The 27,149-nt window shown below is 35.2% G+C and overlaps 1 long non-coding RNA gene across 1 annotated transcript; it reads right to left on the bottom strand.

Moving 5' to 3' along the window:
* Positions 1–11,681: 11,681 nt before the first annotated feature.
* LOC116576798 lies at positions 11,682–25,261 on the bottom strand. Its single transcript, XR_004280280.1, has 2 exons — positions 25,227–25,261; positions 11,682–11,760 (listed from the first exon to the last, which is right to left on the bottom strand). It is a non-coding gene; the product is annotated as an uncharacterized LOC116576798 (long non-coding RNA).
* Positions 25,262–27,149: the final 1,888 nt, after the last annotated feature.

Below are 27,149 nucleotides of genomic sequence, written 5' to 3'. Positions count from 1 at the left end.
CACCTTGTTACTTGGTTTTTTTTTTTTTTTTTTGTTTACAGATTTTGAATTATATACATAATATACTCTTATTAAAAATAATAGTAGCAGGTAACCTTTACCCTAGGGACAGTTTCTTTTTTCCTTGTAAACTTGTTGAACGACTTTAAATAACAATCCATGTAATCTTTGAAATATAGATCTTTGGACACAGTAACAGTTTTGTCATTATATTTCTGTAATAGGGAACATAATGCAATATTTAGTATATACATTTAGTATATATTATAGTATAGACAAATAGAAACTATAACTTGAAAAAGTGATTTTTGTATGTTAATTTTGTATCCTGCAACTTTACTGAATTCATTGATTAGATCTAACAATTTTTTGGTGGAGTTGTTAGGATTTACTATATATAATATGTCATCTGCAAATAGAGATCACTTTACTTCTTCCTTTTCAGTTCTTTCTTTCCAGTTCTGATACCTTTTCTTTCTTTTTCCTGCTTGATTGCTCTGGCTTAGACTTCCAGTACTATGTTTTATTATAGGAGGGGTAACAGTGGGCATCCTTGTCTTGCGCCTGATCTTAGAAGAAAAGCTTTCAACCTTTCACATTGAGTATGATATTAGGTATGAGCTTGTCATATGTGGCCTTTATTATGCTGAGGTTCATTTCTTCATATCCAATTTTTTTAAAATTTTTTATCATGAGCGGATGTTGTTTCTTCAGTGCCTTCTTTTGTGTATATTGAAATAATCATATGAATTTTTTTCTTTCCATTAATATGATGTATCACAGTGATTAATTTGTTGAAACATCCTTATATCCCAAGGATAAATCCCACTAGATCACACTAATCCTTTTAATGTGCTGCAGTGTGGCTTTTTTTTTTTCCTTTATGAAACATTTTTACAAATCCACCTTTCTTTTTCTAACTCATTTTAATTTAGTAAAAAGTAGAGTGGAGAAGGAGGTACATACCAGTGGTATATAATGAATTCTTGTAACTTAGTGAACCACAGGTTCTTTCTTGTTTTAGAAATAGGAGTTCCTTAATCAATTGGTAAGGTATAATTTATAAATCAGTTTGAAAATAATTTCAACAACTTGAAAAGTATATTCATACATATGATACTTTTGTTGATATTTAGGTGGATTTGGAAAACTTCAATAATGTTCTAGAAAAGTCAAGCATGTTGGAATGTACATTGTATGATATGAATCATTGGACAGGTTAGTAACTGGCTTTGGACCTATAAATAATATGTAAATATCTCATAACATATACATTACATGATTATATGCATTATATGTAAACCCTCTAAGGATAAGAGAGACATTGGGACCAAAAGAGGTGCTATTGTCTTATATAGGTTACAAACATTTTTTTTTTTCTGAGAAATAGAAGAAGAAAAGTTTCTAAAACCATCAGTTAAGTACTCATTATAAATCATTTACTTATAAAATCTAAAAAATGCTCATTCTACTTTGAAATTTTAACTTTTTTTTTTTTAGATTTTATTTTATTTTTTGACAGACAGAAATCACAAGTAGGCAGAGAGGCAGGCGGAGGGGGGGGGGGGAGCAGGTTCCCCGCCAACCAGGGAACCTGATGTGATGTGGGCTCTATCCCAGGACCCTGGGATCATGACCTGAGCTGAAGGCAGAGGCTTTAACCCACTGAGCCACCCAGGTGCCCCTGAAATTTTAACTTTAAAGATAAGAAGTGTATGATAAATACCCAAGGAACTATAAGTAGATTTAGATTATAGAAATATTGAAGAAATTCTAAAAGGAATAAAGATTAGTTAACAGGTAAATGGGAACAAGTGATAACTTCCTTTTCTTCAACAGTAATTTTGAAATTACAGAAGTGCATAATTTGTAAATTTCCTCTTCGCACACTCTGGTTTATCCTTTCACATTATTGACTTTTGCTCATACTTAATCTCATTTTGATGAATTATTGCTATATCTTAACATCATCAGCAATCACTAGTTTTAACATTTTGAATAAAAAAGAGTAAGTGCCAATTTTATTTTTCCTGGAAAACACCTTCAGACAATTATGTTATTGGAAATTTAGTAATTATTTGTTACAAATTAAATGGTTTTAAACAGGAGAACAATCATTCTTCAAGATGTTTATTTTAAACAGCACATTTTATTTTAGTTCATATATTTCTAATAAATTACCAATGGAAATAATTCTTAGTCTTTAAAAAGGTGTTTGCAAAAAGTCTTACCACCACATTAACTTCCCAACAGTATCATTAAAAATAGTTCATAATAAATCAGAACTAACTTCTTCAGTTTTTTTTGGGGGGGGGAGTTGTTGGCTGAAATCACGGTTCAAAAGCTAAAATTACATTTGATATATTATGTAAGTACAATGTGGACTTCTTAGGTTAAGAAAACAGTCTATCGAAAAGGAGTTTCACCTTCTTTGACCTGCTGCAGTTGGAGCACTGAGCATGAACAGGCTTTGGGAAAGGCAGGAAAACTATTACTTTTCTTTCCAGCTTTTCTAGAGGCAAAGAAAGGAGAAGGTAAAATACAGAAGGTCACGCATGACAAGCAACTGCAAACCACTGTGAAAGGGAGTCTTTGGTATTTGAGATGATGGAATTAGATAAAGACAAAAGGATTGGGGGGGGGCAGAGGGAGAGCTTCTTTCAGTTAAGACAGTTCCTCCTGTTCACATCTGAGTAAATGTTCTGGTGAGAATGAGGCAAATCAATATTTTTATGTGCAATATAAAAATTTCTCAGGGTCAGAAAAAAAAGGGCTCTCTTATTTCTGGAGTATTAGTCTCAGATATTAGCAGAATTATTTTTGTTACTCGGAGTTTTATAGAGAAATTTTGTGCCTTTAGGGATATAATTTTGTAGCTACAATATTTTACTAATGGTAATTGTAGGATTTGTACGACCAGTTTACTTTCCATTTTTGCTTAATTTCAACAATTTGTTGTCATTTTCTGGTAAAACAGTAAGCCGGTAATAAAATATAAATTATATAACACAGTGCAAGGCTTGAGAATATCATACAGTTTGAACGAACCTGTAAGTACTTTAGGAAAGTGAAAATAATAACGGTGATAATTAATAACTTTATGATACAAATAAAAGCAATTCCATTGATCTTCAGCCTTCACTTAAGAAAATGATTCTGTTTAGTATACTTCATGAAGAAAAGGTCTCGAATGTGTCTCTAAGGAGAAAGTGACCAGTAAAAAGATGTGGCTGGAGAACTAAGCGTGTGGCTAGGAAATTTTGAAAATTTCAACGTAAAACTTGCATTCTCAGGATTTCAAGGATTCATAAAATAAAAGGAATGTAGCCAAGTGGAAAAAGGACAAATACATAATTCATGAAGCAGCCCTTTCTGACATACCCTGCTGCTTTTGGCTCCTAAAAATAGATCAGTTAAGAGCACCATGTAATAATTTCCTTCAGAAAAGTGGTAAAGATTATTTTATTTGAAAGTGTTCTAAATTTTTGCAGTATAAGCAATGGAGGAATCTTCAGCCTATTTTAGAGAAAGACCCAGGGTATTATGCAGAATATATTTGAAATAACTTTTTTTTTTTTTTTTCTCCCTGTGGCCTTATTAGCATCTAGCTGGAAGGCATTGCATGCTTCTTTGCTTCACTGTGTTCTATGCAAATTACCAGGGTGGAAAGTGCCTTTATTAATAGATTTAAAATACACTTTAGAGTGATGCATTTTCTTGCAGACAGCATATTTGACATGGGATCTTCAATTGGGGGCAAAGACATTTACCATCAATTTGAAATCCAGAGAATGTAGTGACACATCAAGTAACAGAGGAAGCCATTTCAGAATAATACAAAATTTAAAACTTGACCTGCATCAGTAAATCCATTATCACTCTTCTCTAAAATTCTAGCCCCCTAATACATTTTTAAATATGTTAAATTTGTAAAGCACAGAAGTATTAAAATTACATAGAAGTATATTTAAAAAAAATAAAACATTGTGTTTACACTTGCTTAGACCTATTTTTTTAATATCATTTAGATTATTCTTCTTGGATGAACTTCAGAATCTACTACAGTATTTGAAATGTTACCATTATTTTGAGGTTGTGTGTTATCAAATATCTCATCCAAAGTGTATTGCGTTAAGGTGACTGACTTGGAGAGTTACTGATTTTGAAAAGTATAAAATGAATACACAATTAGAATGATAAATTTTACTCAACTTTTTAGCAGTGCCCAGTAAAAGTCTTCAATGGTATTAGTCTTATAAAACATTTTAATTTATGCTGTAAATTAGCATAATCTTATTAATTTCCATCTATCTCCCAAGAAATGCCATCTTTACAAAAACATTCAAACCAAAAATCTATGGCCTATAGACTTCTGTAGTCCACCTGTCAGTTCTGATTATTTTCAGTAATCCAGTTATTTCGCTGACCTACTTTTTCAATGACTACTAACCTTTCTAGGCAAAATTAAAGGTATATTTTTTCTTGATGGTAGATGTTGTTCTTGCCTGGGATTATTAATAATTTAGCGAATAGATTTATAAAGTAAACTTTTACTTGTGGAATTATTTTATATCTTCATTATAAAATAATGAATGGCTCATATTTCTCTTATTGAGACTCACTGTCTATATCTATTTCCCAAGCTATTTCCATCAATTCTGTACCTCTGAAAAGCATAAAAAAATGACTGTGTATGTCAAAATATGTGTACAATGTAAAAAGTTCTGAACTAATTTATTACTAGCACTTTCTAAGGAAAGATCATTAAATATGGTTCCCATGAATATAACTTTAAATTTGGAGAGTTTGGGGGTTTGGTTTCTAATCCTTATCGTCTGATGACTTCACTGAGCTTAATTGTACAAAGTGCATCTAATCCATTTTCACACACACACACACACACACACACACAGAGACACACACACAACCATTTGCACTTGCCTTATGTGAAATGGCAAAGATGTGACACTGGATTGACATAGTTTCCTTACTAAACCTTCCTTGCTAAAATGGAACCTGCCAGCGGCAAATGACTCCTATAACATTGCTCTGAAATGTTTTTGATATTTCTGGAATCCTATTCAGTTAACCACTGAGGGGGAAAAGAAATCATCCTTCATTTTATAGCAGCAACTTAACATACCTATACTATTAATAGTTTTATTAATACATGTTGAAATGCTTTCTAGTCCATCAAATCTACCATAACACCACTGAAATGATGGGTTAATTCAGACCTTCAATCTTGTATTTGTCTTCTTAGTGTTTGTCTTTTGGTAAATTTTATAAGAAATAGGAGTAACCTCCCCCTCATGCTCGCATGGATTCCACTTTCATAAGAGTTATCTCCTGTCCTTTATGCATACCCGCAATGTACAATGTTAACATGAGATAGCTATAATTGGTAAATAGGTCAATCAGAGCACAGTTCAGAAGACAGCTGTATCATGCTGTCATTTGTTCTCATCCCTCCCATAATGACGATGTTTTGCATTGCAGGTTAAAAGTTGTTTCTGTGAAAGGAAACATTTGAATCATATACAAAGCCATTGGACCTGGATGACAGGGTTCTTAACAAGAAAGGATAGAACAAGGACTAGCCAACCCCAATGTGTCTATTATAATAAAATTCAAAGAAAAGAGCTAATCTGAGCAATGGATATGAAGTAGAAAATATATACATCTGAGAGGAAAGTGTGTGACGGGTGGTCACAGAATTATTTACAACCTCAAAACTAGTGTGGTGTTTTTGACAGAAATTAATTTTAGGCTTCACAGTAAAAATATAGGCATTAACTCCTAATTTATGCTTTTTTGTCCCCCCCATTTGTAAAATCCCTACTGAAAGTCTTCTGTAAATAGATGATATATCCAACAATAGAAAAATGTTTCTATACTATTTTTAATGAAAAAATAATAAAAGAACAATTGCTAGATATTAAACTGATTTGCCATTATATAGTAGGTCCTTAGGTAATATTCAATTAGATTTAGTTGGATGAATTAGATGCAATAAGACTCAGTTCATCTGATTTGGACTTAATGCAAAATCTTGCAATTTAATTCGCATAGGTAAAAATAAAATTCAGTAAGCCAACATTAAAACAAACCATAATAATGGTCCTCAATTTAGGGGCCTAAAAGGCCGGTACATCTAACCCTCAATAATCGTAGACATTTATTGTGTTAAAGCAGTAGGAAGGAAGCTTCATTAGAGAGGAATCCATCCACCAAAGTAAAGCAAACAAACAAACAAACAAAAATAGACTGATTTACTTGTTTGATAAAATAAGCTTTGTTCATAGTGCCGATGAATATTCTGAGGCCCAGCCTTTTTGCCAGTAAAGGAAAAGAATCTAGGCTTTATCATTTACCCTGTAGCAGTGTTGCATGCTATCAGAAAATTTCAATAGTTTTCTCTATTATCTTTCTTATTTCCCATAAATCTTTCCTTGTATGGCCATGAACAATATGATATTAATAGAATTAGGCTTTTTGTCAGCTCAAGTCTGCCAAATAAGATGTGCACACTCACCTTAAGCTAGGATGTACAATTTCATTTTCATTATTCTCTAGGCTCTGAGGATAAAATAATTCTCTCTATATCTAACAACATTTTTTCTTATATCTAACAGTATTTTTATTGACTATCATTCATGGGTATTAATTTTTTAAAAATCTAGTATAGCAGATCATTCTCTAGATTAGTGTGTTTTGTGAATATTAATTTTTACCTGACCAAATCCAAAGTATATCTAGCTAGAAAGATTACCTCATCTCTGGAATGAAACCCTGGTTAATTATTTGATTTGTAAAAATGCATATTTATTTTTTAAAGTTAACAAAGTCTGCCTCAAAATAATTTATTGCCCCCAAAGTGAAATATGTAAAATACTGTTTAGATTAAACATTAATTCTTAAATTTGTTAAAGATTATCTTGTGCTAGATAGTGAAAGAATTCTACATTTAAGACCAGCTATGCTATCTTTCATTGTGATACAAATATTGTCTCCAAATTACGGAAAAATGAAAAAAAGTTTCAATAATAGTATGATGAGTGAAATAAATGTGTTAGATCTGATTTTTTTAACTTCTTCATGGTATAAGAGTCTATAGAGTTATGAGAAGTGTTTTAAATGTAATCACTCTCACTATATTCTAGTTATATTCACATACTCTTCCAAAGCTTTTTGGCTTGATCAAAGTAATGCATGCATTTAATTTAAAAGAGTCAAATAATGCTGAAAGGCTTATAATGAAAATAGTTGCCCCTGTTCTTCTAAGCCCCAATCATTTCAATCCCCAGACATGACTATTTCCTTTAAGATCTTTATTCTCTTATCATCTCCATATTTACAAAAAAAAAATGATTTCTATTAATTTCTTTTAAAACTTTATTTTGGGGGGCACTTGGGTGGTTAAGAGTCCAACTCCTGATTTCAGCTCTGGTCGTGATCTCAGGGTCCTGGGATCAGACTTAGCATCAAGCTCCATGCTAAGCATTAAGATTAAGATTCTCTGTCCCTCTTCCCTTCTATTATTCATGTTCTCTCTCACTCTCTCTCCAAATAAAATAAAATAAAATAAAATAAAATAAAATAAAATAAATTATTTTTTTAAGAAAAGATTTATAGCAACAAGGACCTCAAAGAACAGAGATTTCCCATGTAGCCTCTGCTACATTTGTTGCACATTTGTTGCAATTGTTCAACCTACATTGATACATCATAATCATCCAAAGTCCATAGTTTACATCAGGGTTCACACTTAGTGCTGTACATTCTATGGATTTGGAAAAATATGTAATGACATGTACTCATCATTAAAGTGTCACACAGAGTATTTTCACTGCCCTAAAAATTCTTTGTATTTCATCTGTTCATCCCACCTTCCCCCCCGCTGCCAGTGCCTGGCAATCATATTTTTGTCCCCATATTTTTGTCTTTTTCAGAATTTTGTATAGTTGGAATTGTACAACATGTAGCCCTTTCTCATTGGCTTCTTTCACTTGGTAATATGCATTTTAGGTTTCTCATTTTTTGTATGGCTTGAAAGCTCATTTTTCTTTAGTGCTGAATAATATTCCATTGTCTACGTATACTACAACTTATTTCCCATTTACCTATTGAAGATCATTTGGTTTCTTCCATGTGTTGTCAATTCTGAATGAAGCTGCTATTAATATTTCTGTGTAGTATTCTGTGTGGTCATAAGTTTTCACCTCCTTTTAGTAAAATGCCAAGGAGTCCAGCTTCTGGATCATATGGTAAAAGTATGCTTAATTTTGTAAGAAACTTCCAACTGTATTCCAAAGTAGCTATAACATTTTGAATTCCCACCAGCGCTGAATGAGAGTTCTAGTTGGTCCACCTCCTCACTGGTATTTGGTGTTTTCAGTGTTTCAGAATTTGGCCATCCTTATAGGTGTGTCGCAGTATCTCATTGTTGTTTTAATTTGCAATATTTAAATGACATATGATATGGATAAACTTTCATATACTTATATTTGCCCTAATATGCACAGAATTACTTCCTGGGATTTTGACTTAAATTGCATTGAATCTATAGACTAATTTGGAAAGAATTGACCTCTTGACTACGTTGAGTTTTTCTATACATGAGCATGGACTATTTTCCACTTATTTAGCTCTTTTTAATTTTTTAAATCAAAGTTTTACAGTTTTCTTCATATAGATCTTGCATATATTAGGCTAAATATATACCTAATTATTTTCAGTTTTTTTAGATGCTCAAATAAATGATATTGTGTTTTAATTTCAAATTTAACTTTTTCATTTCTGGTATAAAGGAAATTGATTGGCTTTTGTTTTTTAACCTTGCCCCATGCAAACTTGCCATAATATTATATATATATAATATATATATTATATATATAATATAAATATATAAATTTGTGTGAGTTTTGGCAGATAATGTTTTTTAAAGAATTTTCGCATTTCATCTAGTTACCAAATTTGTGGAAATATTCATAATATTTCTTTATTATCCTTTTAATGTTCATGGAATACGTAGCAGTGTCCCTTCTTTCATTTAAAATATTATGAATTTGTCTCTTCTCTGTCCATCTCTCTTTTTTCCTGTTAGTTTGGTTAATGGCTTATCAATTTTATTGATCTTAAAAATTCAACTTTCAATTTTGTTGATTTTCTTCATTGATTTCCTGTTTAAAGTTATATTGATTTGTGCTAATTTCTTTTTTATATTTAAAAAGAATTTATTAACATACAATGTATTATTTACCCCAGGGGTACAGGTCTGTGAATCATCAGGCTTAGACATTTCACAGTACTCACCATAGCACATACCCTCTCCAATGTGTGCTAATTTCTAGTAGTATTGCTTTTTTCTGCTTTCTTCGGATTTAATTTGCTCTTTTCTCCTAGTTTTCTAAGGTAGAAACTTAAATTGTTTATTTTTTTTTTTACTTATTTTTTTTTAAAGATTTTATTTATTTATTTGACAGAGAGAGATTACAAGTAGGCAGAGAGGCAGGCAGAGAGAGAGGAGGAAGCAGGCTCCCTGCTGAGCAGAGAGCCTGATGCGGGACTCGATCCTAGGACCCTGAGATCATGACCTGAGCCGAAGGCAGCGGCTTAACCCACTGAGCCACCCAGGCGCCCTTTAAATTGTTTATTTTAATATTTCAGTTTTTCTAACTTATATATTCAATGGTATAAATTTCATTCGAAGCACTGTTTCACTGCATCCCACAAATAATAAGCTGCATTTTCATTTCCATTTACATTGAAATATTTTTCAATTTTTCTTAAGACTTCTTTTGTCCATGTATTATTTAGAAGTGTGTTGTTTAATCTCCACATTTTCAAGCGTTCCTGTTATCTTTTCTTTACTGATTTCTAGTTTAATTCCACTATGGTCTTAGAGTAGACATTGTAAAATGCCTATTCTTCTAAATTTGTTAACTAGTGTTTTATGGCCTGTGATGTGGTTTATTTTAGTAAGTGTCTCAGATGAACTTGAGAAGAATGTGCATTATTTTGTTGTTGAAGTAGTCAACAGATATCAATTATATCTAGTTGATTGGTAGTGTTGTTGAGTTCAATTTTGTCCTCGCTGATTTTCTGCCTTTTGGATCTCTCCATTTCTGATACAGGGGTGTTGAAGTCTCTAACTATAGTAGTGGATTCGTTGCTTTCTTTTTGCAAGTTTATTAGTTTTCAATTTACATAGTTTGACACTCTGTTGTTAAGCATATGGATGTTAAAGAGTTGGAGAATTGGCCCCTTTATCATTACTTAATACCCTTCTTTATTCCTGGTAATTTTCCTTGCTTTGAGGTCTTCTCTGTCTGCAATTAATAGAGCTTCTCCTGCTTTCTTTTTATTAATGTTACTGTAGTATATTTTCCTCTGTTCATTTACTTTTCATCTAAATGTGTCTTTATATTTAAAACAAGTTTTTATAGACAATGCATAGTTAGTTGGATTGTGTTTTTTGATCCACTCTGACAATGTGTCTTTTAATGGGTACATTTGGACTGTTGACATTCAAGGCGATTATTTGTAGATGCAAATAAATATTTACCATATTTGTAACTGTTTTCTATTCATTGCATTATTCTTTGTTCCTATTTTTTCTTCTTTCTGTGTTTTTAATTGGGCACTTTATATTATTCCATTTTCTCTTTTTGTTAGCATATTGATTGTACTTAAGAATTTGGGGGGAGTTACTCTAATGTTTGCAATATATATTTACAGCTAATCCAAGCTTACTTTTAAATAACAGTATAGCACTTCTATGTAGCGTGAATCCCTTATAATAACAAAACAATTTTAATTCCTCCTTCCCGTCCCTTGTATCATTGATGTCCTTCCTATCATTTATATACAGTCATACGTAAGCTATAAGCATAATACATGATATATACACAAGCATATGTGATATAACACATTTTTGGTCTTATTATTTTGAACAAATTGTTAGCTAAACATGAAGCACTGGGTAAAAGTAACTGCTATAAATAGTCCTTTAGTGTTAGATGGTAAGGTGCAGGGGAAGGGTTGCATTCTATAGTCCTATGATTAGGTCTTAATCTTATGCCGAGCCTATATCTTGATCTGTGAACCACCAAGATTTTCTGGATTTTCCTCCCCTGCCTGCCACCCACAGTTTAGGTAGAATGAGAGGGCTAGGATGGGCTGGTATTGGGTATATCTCTTTTTACATGTGGAAGGCTAGAGCTGGTTAAAGTTGACTATTTCCCATCTTGTCTGAAGGCATATTCCCTATTAAATAATGTACTCCAGCAGACCCTTGGACACTATGTGTTTCTATTGCATGGGTCCACTCATGTGCAGATTTTTCTTAATAAATATAGTATGGTGCTCTGGGGAAAAAAAAAAATTGAGTATTTCCCTTCCCAGTTTAAGCTCTGATAATATGCCAGCAGGTTAGGCTCTGATTAATTGGTTTCACCTGTGGGCAGTCCTGGTTAAGAACAGAGTATTCTGGTGCACTTCAAAATGGTTCCACTTTCCTTCCTCCTATTGGAAACATTAGGGGGTTTTTCTCCAACATTTATTGTAGGAACCTGTTTGAGCCCCTGAAGGTAAATCTCACAGTATTGTGAGGGTCCAGGTATGACTGGGTACTTCTGAAGTGGTTTTTTTTTTCTTAATTTAATTTAATTTAATTTAATTTTTTTCAGTGTTCCAAAATTCATTGTTTATGCACCACACCCAGTGTTCCATGCATTACATGCCCACCTTAATACCCACCTCACCGAAGCCCCACCCTCCTGCCCTCCAAAACCCTCAGTTTATTTCTCAGAGTCCACAATCTGTCACGATTTGTCTCCCCCTCCAGTTTCCCCTCATTTCTCTCCATCTCCCAATGTATTCCATGTTATTCCTTATTCCTTGTGCTCCACAAGTTAGTGAAACCATATGATAATTGTCTCTCTCTGCTTGACTTATTTCACTCAGCATAATCTCCTCCAGTCCTGTCCATGCTGATACAAAAGTTGGGTATTCATCCTTTCTGATGGAGGCATAGTATATATGGACCACATCTTCTTTATCCATTTGTCTGTTGAAGGGCATCTTGGTTCTTTCCACAGTTTGGTGACTGTGGCCATTGCTGCTATGAACATTGGTGTACAGATGGCTCTTCTTTACACTACATCTGTATCTTTGGGGTAAATACCCAGTAGTGCAATTGCAGGGTCATAGGGTAGCTCTATTTTTAATTTCTTAAGGAATCTCCACACTTTTCCAAAGTGGCTGCACCAACTTGCATTCCCACCAACAATGTAAAAGGGTTCCCTTTTCTCCACATAATCTCCAACACTTGTTTACTATCTTGTTAATTTTGGCCATTCTAACTGGTGTAAGGTGGTATCTCAATGTAGGAGAAGATATTCGCAAACGACACTAATGACAAAGGGCCGATATCCAAGATCTATAAAGAACTCCTTAAACCCAACACACACAAAACAGATAATCATGTCAAAAAATGGGCAGAAGACATGAATATTCACTTCTCCAAAGAAGACATACAAATGGCTAACAAACACATGAAAAAATGTTCATCATCACTAGCCATCAGGGAGATTCAAAGCAAAACTTTCTGAAGTTTTTAACTCTGAGTTGCCTGCAGTGAGCCTCCAGCAATTTTCAAATTACTGTTTCAGTTTTCCTACCTCCCACCCCCGCCGGTTCCCACAGTGGTTTCTATTCCTGTAAGAAAGCTGCTGTTCCCTGTATTTGCCTGTCATGTCTCCCCAGTCTTGGAGGTGGTGTTTTCCCATGTGCCCTCCTCTGTCTTAAAGATCCAAGGAGAGTTGCTAATATTTCGGTCTCATCAGTTTTTTACTTGTTAACACAGAGTGGACTCTTCCAGACTTCTAACATGTGCAACCAGAAATATTTCTCTTACTTTTTGATACATTGATTTTTGGCGTTGTATATGGAATTTCTATAATAGTAAGATTAAATTTTATATGCCTATAAATGCTCCTTACTGTTTTCCTCTGCAGTTTTTAAAGGGATCATTTTTTCCCATTCTGTCCATCTTATATCTTCCTAGCTCATAGCTCTAAGATTGGTAATGTTTCTCAATCTAGAGATACCATTTTTGGGGGCACCTGGGTGGCTCAGTCATTAAACATCTGCCTTCTGCTAAGGTCATAATCCCAGGGCCCTGGGGTCTATCCACTCATCTTGCTCCCTGCTCAGAAGGAAGACTACTTTTCCCTCTTCCTCCCCCCGCCCCACTGCTTGTGTTCTCTCTCTCCTTTAGTGGGGGCTAAACCCACTGTAAATATAAGCTTTCACCTTTAATTCTGAATTATGATATATTGATTGCTCTTACAACTAGGTTGCTCTTATAGGCCTTTCAGTCTTTGAAGCCATGCAGATAAACATTTAAAATGATATTCAGATCCATTAAAAAAAGTATTAGTGAGGTAATGAATTCTAATAAACACCATCCCCATTAGTCAACTTAAAAAAATTGCAGCTACATTTTTCTCCTCATGATCAAAATTTAGTATTTACTTCCTCAGCCAATTATTGACTGCTATTTAGACTCTGAATTTGGGTGTTTGCTTTTTATAGTTCATAAATTGTGTTTTATAAAATTATTGGTTACAGTTGCTACACAGTGTCAGTATATCATGAGTCAAAGAAATACTATAGGGAACAAAACTGTGTGAAAAATTGATAAGATCTGCTGCTTTTTAGAGTTTCTGTAATGAATGAAGACATGGAGGATACTATTGAATCATCTTTGATCAAGCATGTTCTTGAATTATTTACCAGGAGTGATTACTTTCACATCTTATTCTGTAAGGTGTAGATTCAAGTAATGTCATAATTGCAAAGATTTCCTAGGATGTATCCCTAGCTCATACTTGTCTCTTTCCTTGTTCCTTTATAACAATCATGAAATAAATCACGTAATTGGGAACATTATTATGTACAGTCTTGCACTTTAGCTGTAATTACTTTGATTGTCCAAATAAAGTTTTAAAGTCTTTAAATCAAACTTTATCATTTCTCTGGGGAACAAATGGAACATAACTTCAAAAACATTTAATTTTCTTGTTGTTTATTCTCAGACTCTAGTTAACATGGGATAAAATGGCAACTTTATACATCATAACCTAAACTGATTTTGGAAGCTGAAGAAAGTAGAATGTATGACACAACTCAGAAATGTTACACCTTGAAAGGATCTGAAGAGATCGAGAAATACGCAGTTTCAGTTAACACCGAGTGAAGAAAATAGACTACTGTGGAGAAATTGTTATCCATTTAAACTCCAATGAATTTAGGATATTTTTTTGGTGTGTGTCGCGTTTAAGTTTATTATATTGTTATTTATAGCAAATTCTAATTTGTCCAGACTGAGCAAAATAAATTATCTTCCCTAAGTGATCCGCTTAATTACCCAGAGTAGGGTAGGAATAAAGGGGAAAGACTGTTCGAACTTAACCCCTGGTTTTATCAGCTTCAAAGCTCACCTCCTCTAAGAACAGTCTTTGGAACATATAAATAGAGCCAGGTCACTCCAGTGATCACATTCTTTCTTTCACCTGTATCCACAGTTCTTGGTGGGGAATAAATGGAGGGGCTTTCAAGTACATCTCTTTCCCTCTAAGCCAGTGCTTTTTAACCCTTAGTGAGCATGACATCAATAAAATGGGTCACAGCAACACTTTAAAAAATGTGGATTAGAAGAGAAGAGAAATATCAGTGTGCATCACTCACTGTAAAGCTGAAGACACTTGAACAGGTACTGGTGGTTAGAGTAAATATGCATTCCAATTTGCCTAGGACAAACCTCATTTATGTCTGTGCTCCCAGCCCCATTACCTCTTGGGGTCCTGGTCACATTCTCCTAGGTTATATGAGAAATTACATGTTGACCCTAATAATGGATGGTAAAATAGAATGTTTTCTTCAGTGTGGGTCACGGTAAAAGTTTATAAAATTGATTACACCAAGGCTATCTCGGACCTTTATTCCTTAACATTTTATTAAAATTAAAATTCACTGAGCATGCCTTTTTTTTTCCTCTTTGTTTTTCTTTTCTTGTATAGGCAGATTCTTTTTTTTTTTTAAGATTTTATTTATTTATTTATTTGATAGGCAGAGATCACAAGTAGGCAGAGAGGCAGGCAGAGAGAGAGGAGGAAGCAGGCTCCCCGCTGAGCAGAGAGCCCGATGTGGGGCTCGATCCCAGAACCCTGGGATCATGACCCAAGCCGAATGCAGAGGCTTTAACCCACTGGGCCACCCAGGCGCCCCTGTATAGGCAGATTCTTCCACAAGAATGCATTCTTGAACATTTCTTTCGTGTGTGTGTGTGTGTGTTGGTAGGCATAAGCAGAGTCTTCTGCCTAGAATGGCTTTGCCTCTGTCCTCATTCTTTTCCTCTTGGAAATTCATACTTATTTGTGAAGACTTTTGGTTATTCTGGAAATAATAGAATGCAGTATCTAATAAATGTTAAACCTTTGTACATAGTTAAGTGGTGAGAAATGGGTAGGATTGGAAAAAATGAAGACATGGAAATAGAAATATTTAGAAGAATAACAAGTTTTAGATTTGGGGGAAGAAAGTAAGGAAAGAAGTTTGAATTTCATTAACTCTTTGTATTAAAATGGTCAATGGCGTTGGGTAGGTAAATGGGACCTGAATATAGAGGGTCTTCAGTACCAGGATAAGACATGTAATTTTTTTTGTGATGTCTGTAGACACACATGAACACAGACAATGTATATTTGTGCTGCCATTGTTTTGTGGGTGGGTGACATAAAGGAAATGGTCTCTGTGAAATAAGACAAAAATATAAGTATAGAGAACAGCTTGCTTCAGAGTCTCTAAAATAAGAAAAAAATATAAAAAATTATTTTACTAAATGATTCAGCCTGGGTCTACCAAGCAAGTAGAGACTGAATCAAGAGCTTGCATTCAAGTAATTTATTTTGGGAAGTGATAAGAGGAACAAGACTGAAGTGCTAGGAACAAGGGAAGGGTGAGAATCAGTATAAGGGTATGTCGTTCAAAGTTCTTGTCTGAGTTGTTCAGTAGCATGGACAACTGGTGTCCAGTCCCACTGGAGTCCTTCTGAGGAGCCAACTAGAAGATACCCACGAATTGCCAACCCAAAAGGACATAAGTGTTACCAGGTCCTGTGTCTGGCAAATTGCTGACCTTGGGATATTTACTCTCTCTCATTACCAGGTCTATTGAATGAGCAGAAGGGCTGAGGTGCTGTCAGGATTCCCACTGCTGAGCATCTCTTGGAGCAGCTGTGTCAAGCATGTGAGTATGGGCAATGTCTGATATACTAAGTTTGCCAGTAGATTTAATTAAGAACAAATATTTTATTTTATTTATTTTTAAAGATTTCATTTATTTGAGAGAGAGAGAGGGAGAGAGAGAGAGAGAGAGCACAAGCAGAAGGAGTGGCAGAGGGAGAAGCAAGCTCCCCTCTGGGCAAGGACCCGATGCGGGGCTCAATGCCAGGACCCCAGGATCATGACCTGAGCTGAAGATGGGCATTTAACTGACTTGGCCACCCAGGTGCCCCAAGAATAATTATTTTAAAGCATTTTCTATTGAATGTGATTGTTTCATACTTGTAAAAACTAGGTTTTTATGTGCAGAGACTTTAGTATTCATTTGCATAGTAACTAATTTCTGAACATAAACTCCAACTAGATTAAAGGGAGAAGTTAAGTGTAAGTGATACATTCATATGTAAACTATAAGAGAAGTTGTATTTAAAGAAGTTATGACTTACCTGCATGGGGAAGATACTTAAAAAAGCAGCTTTACACAGAGAGCCATGGCACTCCTGGAGCACAAGTTTGCCCTTTTATAGGAATCACTGCCTTGTTCTGTCTCTTGTCTGATGCTTGAATCAGTTGCTTCCCACATTTTCCCCCCAGTTTTATAGTTGCTGATGGTGGGGGCTTAGCCTCTTATAAATTACTCCATATAACCAAAAAAGGAAGTGTCTTGCATTTTTAAAAATAATTTTATTTATTTGAGAGAAAGAGAGAGAGAGAGAAAGAGGAAAGGAGAAGCAGAGGGAGAGGGAGAGAGAGAATTTCAAGCAGACTCCCCACTGAGCATGGAGCCCAGTGCAGGATTTGATCTCATGACCCTGAGATCATGACCTGAGCCTCAGTCAAGAGTCAGATACTCAGCTGACAGTCACCCAGGTGCCCCAGTGTCCTGAATGTTTATTCTCATTTCCACCATCTTAGTTTAGGCACTTCTTGCCAATATTATAATTATTTCAGTATTTTCTCACTGGCATTCCAGATACCAGTTATCCCATGCCTTACTTTTTCCAAAATTTTGCCTTCACCGTGGCAATCCTATCTAAAAATGTGTTTCTACTGCATATAAATTATAAATACCCTATTTTATATTAAAGTATCTCTGTAATTTGTTCTTATATCCATACTCATCTTTAATATCCTGCACACACTATATGCCCTAGTCAGCCTTGTCTGTTTACTGTCTTCTGAACCACACATCCCTTCTTGTTAGTTGCTTTTCTCAGTACCACATCCTCAATACTCTTCCTTTCCTTCTTCATATAAAAGGACTACCAATTTTTCAAAAATGCAATTAATATTTTATCTTCTCAAGAAATTAAACATATAGTGATATTTATCCACAGAACTTGTATTGGGCTCGTTTCTATATATTAATATCCCTTAGTTGTTAGTCAATTTGCCATGGTCATGCTTATCTTTCCAGAATATATTAAAAGCTCAATGAGGTTATAAGTTGTGTGTTTAGCTTTTCTAATTCAAGAACACCTACTTTATTACTTAAAGGTATGGGAGCTGATGTAAAAGACATACCCCCAAATTTCAGAAACTCACATAGTCTAAGCTTGTTTTCCCTTACAACTCTCTCAAAAAGGATTTAGACAACTCTGCTCCTTGTGACCATCCAGCATCCCAGTCACCCTCCATTTGTGACTCTGCTTCTTCAATATCCTCCTTAAATCAATGTGTCAGACAAACATCAAACTGGGAGGGGCTTTGTTACAAATCATGGCTCACCTTCTGCTGACTAGACCTGGTCACGTGGGCACACCTTCCTACAGGGAGGCTGAGAAATGGAATCTGGCTATGTGTCTTGTAGAAGGGAAATTGTAACAGCTTGACGTTTCTATCATATCTGCCATGATATGGATTGCTCCTTTGTCTTAAGTCTCACATCTTTCTATAACTTATCTTGGTGGTTCAATTTTTGAACTTGAGGAAAGAGCCCAGAGTTCTCTCTACCTAAGAATTATTGAAATCTCTGAATTCAGGGTAGATCAACAGTGGGATAGAGGAATGCAACTGATAGGTAAAGGAATCTCAGCAGGAAGTTGGAAAGAGTAACATCCTGCTCTGTTTGTGTTTGGTTCCATCCGTAAGAAACAGGATCCAAGTCATTTGAGAGAAGTTAGTTTTTAAGCAGAATGACAAAAAAAGGACAAGGACTCTGCTTTCATGGATTCCTCTCCCTGCTTGCTCATCTGAACTACAATCCTGGAACTACAGCCATGGTTCTCCTGACTTCCTGAAGCAATCCTAAAACTAGGGGCCCAAGTCTCACAGCAATTAAGATTTAGACGTTAGCATTGTCTTGTATTTGGCTCCCGTACATATATCCTTTTCCCTTTTTTTCTCTAAACCACACCCAGGTGCCCAAAACTCTTTTTTCCAGTTCCACAATATTTATTGAAACCTAGAACTGAGCATTGGGGATATGAATAGGAGACCAGCAAAGTTTGTGGATTTCAAAGTTTAGTAAACTGCAAACACACACACATACCCGTAGTTCAAACATCTCCCCATCTTATTATCTTTGTAACCAAGACTCTCTCCTAACTCTCGTTTTGACACAATCCTTACAGGGACGGTAGTCTTTTCTATTAATCCGGCCTGCCTCTTTGGTATCCCACTCCTACCCAGCCATGCGCAAGAAATGGATCATTTCCCAGCCTAGATTAAGGGACCTAGCCCATGTATAGTATCTAACAGTGTCTTCTTTAGAGAATGAACTTAATAAGCATTAACTGCCTTTCCTCCTGTGCTGTCCACTGAAACTACTTTCCCTCCTTAGACGTCTGATTTGAGGGATTAGCATGCCTATAGGTAATATAATTCAGATTAAAAATTTTCCAGAAAATGATGCAATAGAAATAAAAGCAGGGGTCCGTGTATAAGAACTGAGACTCAAGGATCAGGGACTCAGTCTCAATGACTCATCACAGAGGAGTGAAACAGGTAGGAGAGATAGATGTTCACACATCAGAGTCAAAGGAACTTCTGTCCTAAGGCAGGGTGGATTTGTGACATGCCCAAGAGTCACCACAGGTGAAGGGGAAAAATAGGTTAAGCTCTGGGGAATGAGAAGTAGTAAGATTGATACGAGAGACATTGCACAACACCACCAGGATTTCTGACCATCTCTCTGAAGACGTCTCAAATGGCATACAGCATGCAACCAAGTTGTGATGTCATTGATCCACATTATGGGCCATGTTTTTCCATGCTGTGTCCTGTAATGCTGCATTCTCTCTCAACATATTAAAATATTCTTCTTAGTTTTTTTCTGTATTATACCCATATGTCTTGGTTTTATGCATTTTTCCAAATTCTTTGACATTTCTGCCACAAGATATGGAGTCTAATTATTTTTTCTGTAAATGTGGTCACAAGTCAGGGACTTAATTCTAATAAATAGAATGTGGCAGAAGTCATGCTCTATGACTTCTTAGTTTAGGTTGGGAAGATGGCACAGTTTTTTGCCTACCTCTCTTCCAAAACGTGCCGTGGGAGTCCCAAGCCCATGTTTAAGTGGTGTGGCTTCCCCAAAAGTCATCAAGCTGGTGTGCTAACAGGGAACAAGACGTGCCTGAGCAACCCAGCTTTTCTAGCCTTCTGCTAGAGTCTGAGTCTTCCCCTGATCACCTGACAGATAGGTGAGTCTTCCTATGATTTCAGGTCTAGTCTTTGAGCAGCCCTCGCTGAAAATTAGTGGAGCTGATGAAGGGAAAAATCCTGTCTGAAATCCTGACGCAGAGAACCTGGACCATAACACAGGGCTGCTAAATACCACTAAGCTTTGGGGCAACTTGTTATACAGTCATAGTAATGAGACTTTTCTGTCAGAAGTAGGGTACTGAGATAACACAGCCTAAAACACACAGCTTTGTGATCAGGATGCAGGTACAAAAAAGCTGGAAGAACCTTGAAGAAAGTGTAAGAAAAATTTTAAAAGGTCATGAAAAGACTTAGTAAAAGTTTGCTCCCCCCCAAAGAAGCTGCCAGTAAGGACTGGAAAAAAAAAAATGTGAGGAAAATACTATGAGTGACTGAAGGAAAGAGAATCTTTGTTGTATAGTAGCTAAAGTTCCCAATACTGTGCCCTGTGGCTATAAGGAAAGTGAAAATAATCCTAATGGATGGGATGATCTAGTTAAGATTTTCTGGCAGAGTACTGAAGTTGCCACTAGCTGGTTCTTGCTGCTTATAGTAAAATATGGGAGAATAAAGGTAAGCTAAAAGAAGAAATTTAAATACGAAAGATCCAGCATTTGCTGGGTTTTATACAAAATAGTCTCATTATTAGTCTCTCAGAGATTTTCAAATTAAAAAGCTTCAGAGCAAAATTGTATTCCATGGTTGGGGCTATAAGATCTTTTGCTAAGACCTCAGAAATATTTAAAGTTGTTTCTCTGGATAATATTAACATGCAAGACATACAGAATATAATGGAGTATTTGGGGTTTTCCTATCTTTTTTTTATAAAAAAAAAAAAAAAAAAAAAAAAAAAAAGCTCTGCAATGCCCAGTACAGTGTCTCTGACATGATAGGTGCTAAGAGAAATTGTTCCTTTTCAAACTGCTTTATTCGGGGTACCATTTGTCTATCACAGCATTTGATCATTATGATCCATATTTAAACTACTAAAGAGAAGGGACAGGAATAAGAAATAAATCAACCAGCCATCAATAATCCATGCTCCTGCTTTAATTTGCACTCATCAAGTACACACTAATATGAAACCACTGGGCAAGAAGCCAAATGTCCATGTAATAGGCTCAAACACTGGCTCCTGAGAGTCAAGTCAATATTTAAGAAAATATTCAACCCTAAGATGATGTAGTCATGAAATCTGTAAATAACTTCGCAAGTAATTATAACAATCATGACCTTTTTTTTTTTTTTTTTGGAAAATACAAAATATTAGCATCACAGATTTTCATAGAAAAGTATCCAATGGGCATCTTGCTTTTCTGTCTTGATGATATTGACTAAAGTGGCCCAGTAAACACAAACAGTTAATAAAGACAAATGACATTTAGCTTTACTAGTCCTTAAGCAACTCACAGATTATTTGCAATGAGGAGTTAAAATTAATTTAGTTAAAATAAAATATTTAAATTGTGAAGAATTCAGCAAAAATTTATTTAGTTTCTCACATGAGTCAGACACGATATTAACATTTAAGCTAAAAAAAGAAAAATAATATGTAAATCTTGGTGTCTGGGAACACATGGAGAAGCAGGAGCAGAGATGTATTTGGGGAACAAATTCATGTTTACCAAGTACCTTACTTTTTGCCTGATTTTATTACCTATGAGACCGGATGCTTGTTGTCAGGGTGGAGAGTGAATATTGCAACTTTCTATATTTCAGAGGATAGATTATGTGTACTCTCTAACTGGGGATAATGAATGAATGAATACATAAGTGAATAATTTAGACTGAGAAATAATCCATGGAAAATATCAGTACTTAAAAGACAAACATAGTACTGTAATTAGTTGAAAGAAATGTGTAAGGAATGGTTCAAAATATTAGACTCTAGGAGATAATAATTAAAGAAAAGAAATTTGAGATGGAGGGAGAGGGTAGTAGATCAATATACCACCTATGTAATTGTTAAGTTAATTTTCTCCTATTCATTGCTACTATCTTAGGTCAATTTCTTACCACACTATTTGCATAAGCCATTGTGACAACCCCCTAACTCACCTTCATGTCATTATTTTTTAGCCCCACAAAGTAAATCCTTCCCGCTTTGAAGAAATTCTCTTTTCCCTTTTGTGTCTTTCTACTATTGCTCTGGTTCTCCCACATATCTCTCCCACATGCTGCCATGAATGCAGAAGACAGGGTTCTGAATCTGATACCCCAGTCACTTATCTGGGCAGCAGGGCAGTGTGTAGGTGAGGTTGCGCGCGTGCGCGCACGTGCGCGCAAGGGTGAGGTCTTCTTAACGAAGCAAAAGCCAACTATAAAGTTGTGAATGAGAAAACAGAAACGCTTGGAGATCTTGAAACCTGAAGACTACACTTCACTGGTCTGAGTTCCTATCATACATGAGATCCAACGCAAAAGCGAAGTCCCAGTGGCAGCCAATGTAGTCAGCAACAAGGGTATTTAAAATTGAGTGAACTAATGAATACACATTCTTGGTTCACAAACTATTAAAATAAATGTTCTATGAACTTTTGATGTTCTTGTTGAAAGAAGTACTGAATTATATACCACCTACTATTTTTTTTATGTATAGTAAAAATATGTTGTTAATGTTAACCATGAGGCATGTCTAAAGATGAAGCGTTCAGTTCCTTAATTTTTCTAATTTTTAAATAGAAGGGAAAATGCCTTTACTCAGATTTCCCCAGACTGTTCTAATGAATGTGACAAACTCTATGTGATAAAATAATTGGAAAAAGTTTTTTTGTTGTTGTTTTAACCAGTGAATATCAAATTACTACTGGATAATTTACCTGTTTTCAGTATGTATTATATTCAGGAATGTCTTATGATTTAAGATGTACTGATGTTTACAGAAGATTTATAATTTGCTATGTAGTTACCATTATTACTTTCCAACCACAACCATATTACAGAAGATAAATCACTGGAATACAGCATTCCCAGGGATCTTGTGTATATTTATAATACCATATGCCTAAGGAAAGTTAAACAGAGCATATAAATAGCAGAAACTGAGAAACTTGTGATACATAACAGCAAAAAGATTTAATTTGAGAAGAATACCAATCAGAGCACTTCCTCCCAAGGAGGCAAAGGAGAAATGTCACCTTCAATGAGTACTTAATAAGTACTATAACTCGAATCTAAATCCTAAAACCTTCCATACCAATGTTGTAGAAAATTTAATAAAAATAGAGCATCTACTGGAAAGAAATAAATCTAAATTAATATGTAGCTTAGTCAGTATTATGTCCTTCCAAATCAGTTATCTACTAGGTAAGTCTAATGCACATTTACCATGAGGTACCACAATATTTTGGAGCTCATTGTTGACTAAAACAACCTGTTGATCTGTATTGACTGAGGCAGTGGTGTATTTTATATAAAAAAGGTAAATAGTCTCTTATGAGTAGATGTGGAATAGACATTTGACAATTCAGAGTCATAGAATCTTGCTCATTGATTCACTGAAAATATTTATTAAGAGATGACTTCATGCCAAGTGCTCTTATAAAATGGCAATCAAGACAGGCGAGTTTTGGGCCATGATGGAGCAAAAGTGATCAGATATAGTGCTTGACTCTCTCTACAGTACCCTGAACAAATACATATGTATTGAGATGACTAGTTCCTGTTTTTACTAATCACTCTCATTTAAAAAGTCCTTCTCTATGTTGACCTTATATCTTCAATGCTTCTACTCCTTGTTCATAGTTCAGACTCTATAGCCACATAGAATAAATCTGTCCCTTTAGGATGGGGTAGATTTTTAAATTTAAAAAGATAGCTATCATATATCTACTAACTTCTCTTTCTCAGGTCAAACATACCCTTTGTCTTCATCTGTCCCTCATGTGATGTGGCATCACATTTACTCCCCTTTGGGAATAAATGTATTTATTCTCAAATTTATTTATTCCCCTTTTGTAGATCTTCTCAGTCTACAGAGCATTTTGTTGATGTGATTATTCAGCTTTTCCAACTGTGGTGTTCAGAATCCTCTGCCCATCTCCAGGAGCAGTCTAAATAACACAAAATTAAAGGGAGGGAAAACTATACCTTCCTTTACTTTATTAAATTTATCAGTAAAGCCTAGAATTTCATTATTTTTTTTTAATTTTGAGGGCTTTTTTCCCTCTGTTATTAAGAAGAGTCATCTTTTCCATATAGCTCTAGGCTAAACTTCATCTTCTTTCTTTTGCTCTTTTGTAGTCTGTTTTGGGGCCCTCTTTGCAGTAGATCAAATTTGTCTCTCCTACTTTTTTTCCTCCTACATTTTCTAATGCTTTCTTTGTCTAATTGTACCTCTTGTCAAAATCATTTTAATTTTGTAACCAACTCTCATTCAATATGTTTGATTATCTCTCTTAGCATAGTGCCAGCAATTAGTTTGATCAGTATGTTGTCCATATCTTCATCCAATGATTGATAAAAGTAGGGACATCCAATGTCCCTACTAACAGATTCTTTTTTTAATTAATTTTTTAATTTTTTAGTTAGCATATAATGTATTATTGGCCCCAGGGGTACAGGTCTGTGAATCGCCAGGTTTACACACTTCACAGCACTCACCAGAGCACATACCCTCCCCAATGTCCATAACCCTCTCCTTACCCTCGTACCCCAAGCAGCCCTCAGTTTGTTTTGTGAGATTAAGAATCTCTTATGGTTTGTCTCCCTCCTGATCCCATCATGTTTCATTTATTTTCCTACCCCCAAATCCCCCATGTTGCATCTCCTTTACCTCATATTAGGGAGATCATATGATAGTTGTCTTTCTCTGATTGACTTATTTCGCTAAGCTTAATACCCTCTAGTTCCATCCACATCATCGCAAATGGCAAGATTTCATTTCTTTTGATGGCTGCATACTACTAACAAATTCTTGATCTCCATCATTAGTCATTAAGAATCGACCAAAAGCTGTGAAAAAAAAAAAATCCCAGGAACATCTAATTGTCTACTGATAAATACATTTGCATTAGGGCTTAAAGAAAGGGGTGCTCCATGACTCAGAGGTTATCTCATGTGTCAAGGATATGTAAGTATCAATTGGGTGATTTTTTTTCAACTGGAATTTTTTTTTTATTGTGTTATGTCACCATAAAATACATTATTAGTTTTTGATGCAGTGTTCCAAGATTCATTGTTTATGTACAACACCCAGTGCTCCCTGCAATACATGCCTTCCTTAATACTCACCACCAGGCTCACCCATCTCCCCACACCCCTCCCCTCTAAAACCCTCAGATTTTTTCTCAGAGTCCACAGTCTCTCATGGTTCGTCTCCCCCTCCTATTTCCCCCAATTCACTTTTCCTTTCCTTCTCCTAATGTCCTCCATTTTAAGCCTTATGTTCCACAAGTAAGTGAAACCATATGATAATTGACTTTCTCTGCTTGACTTCTTTCACTCAGCATAATCTCCTCCAGGCCCGTCCATGTTGATGCAAAAATTGGGTATTCATCTTTTCTGATGGCTGAGTGATATTCCATTGTATATATGGACCACATCTTCTTTATCCATTCATCTTTTGAAGGGCATCTTTGCTCTTTCCACAGTTTAGCTATTGTTGACATTGCTGCTATGAACATTGGGGTACATACGGCTCATCTTTTCAATACATCTGTATCTTTGGGGTAAATACCCAGTAGTGCAATTGATGGGTCTTAGGATAACTCTCCACTCTGTTTTCCAAAGTGGCTGTACCAAGTTGCTTTCCCACCAACAGTGTAAGAGGGTTCCGCTTTCTCCACATCCTCTCCAACATTTGTTGTTTCCTGCCTTGTTAATTTTTGCCATCATAACTGATGTAACGTGGTATCTCAATGTGGTTTTGATTTGAATTTCCCTGATGGCTAATGATGATGAACATTTTTTCATGTGTCTGCTAGACATTTGTATGTCTTCTTTGGAGAAGTATCTATTCATGTCTTCTGCCCATTTTTTGACATGATTATATGTTTTTGAGGTGTTGAGTTTGAGTACAGATCTTGGATATCAGCCCTTTGTCAAATATCTTCTCCCATTCCGTGGGTTGCCTCTTTGTTTGGTTGAATGTTTCTTTTGCTGTACAGAAGCTTTTTATCTTGATGAAGTCCCAAAAGTTCCTTTTTGCTTTTGTTTCCTTTGCCTTTGGAGATGTGTCTTAAAAGAAGTTGCTGTGGCCAGTGTTGAAGAGGTTATTGCCTATGTTCTCTTCTAGGATTTTGATGGATTCCTGTCTCACGTTGAGGTCTTTCATCCAGTTTGAGTTTATCTTTGTTTACGGTATAAAAGAATGGTCGAGTTTCATTCTCCAATACATAGCTGGCCAATTTTCCCAGCACCATTTATTGAAAAGACTGTCTTTTTTCTACTGGATATTTTTTCCTGCTTTGTTGAAGATTATTTTACCATAAAGTTGAGGGTCCATGTCTGGGACAACTGGAATTTTCTGAGGCAATATCCTGAGACTGCTTCAATGGTTTAGACTGGTTAATTGGAATTTGTAAATTAACATGTTTCTCTAGCATTTGTGATGCAAATACTGGGGTAACCCCCATAGTGAGAAACACTGATATATTGAAAACGTCACCAGCTTCAAAGACAAATGAACTGGTTCATATTCTAGCCCCACCATTTGTAAACAAAACTTAGGACAAGCTAATTAGCCTCTCTGAACATCAGTTTCATCATCTGAAAAATTAGAATTTCAATACCTACCTCATAGTTTTAAATTAAGATTTAATCAAGATAGTGAGTATAAAACACTGGGTACATTAAAGACACTAATTAAAGTTTTGTGTGTTTTCTTCCTTCTCTCCCCTTACCAGTCACAAACCCAAGATGCAGGACTGTAGTTAGACTGATAGTCCAGCCACTAGTAGAAAGCAGTAGAATTATTGATCGCAAGCTATGTAGTTGTATCAATAAGGTTGAGTAAGTAAAGAAGAGTCTAAAAAATGTGATCTCGATTCAGACTGAAATGTTCCTTATCATTATGTCTACTTATCTCATGAAACTTTGAGTCTTGAAGATAATAAATTTAAAAACCATGAAAGTCTGTAACACTGATAGTAGACCAGGAGGACTTGCCAATTATGATGGTATTAGAATCTTATATCTGATAATACTTGAGATATT

Source organism: Mustela erminea, chromosome 17, assembly GCF_009829155.1.
Source record: "Mustela erminea isolate mMusErm1 chromosome 17, mMusErm1.Pri, whole genome shotgun sequence".
Classification (NCBI taxonomy): domain Eukaryota; kingdom Metazoa; phylum Chordata; class Mammalia; order Carnivora; family Mustelidae; genus Mustela; species Mustela erminea.
This window is presented reverse-complemented; position numbering and strand designations above follow the sequence as displayed.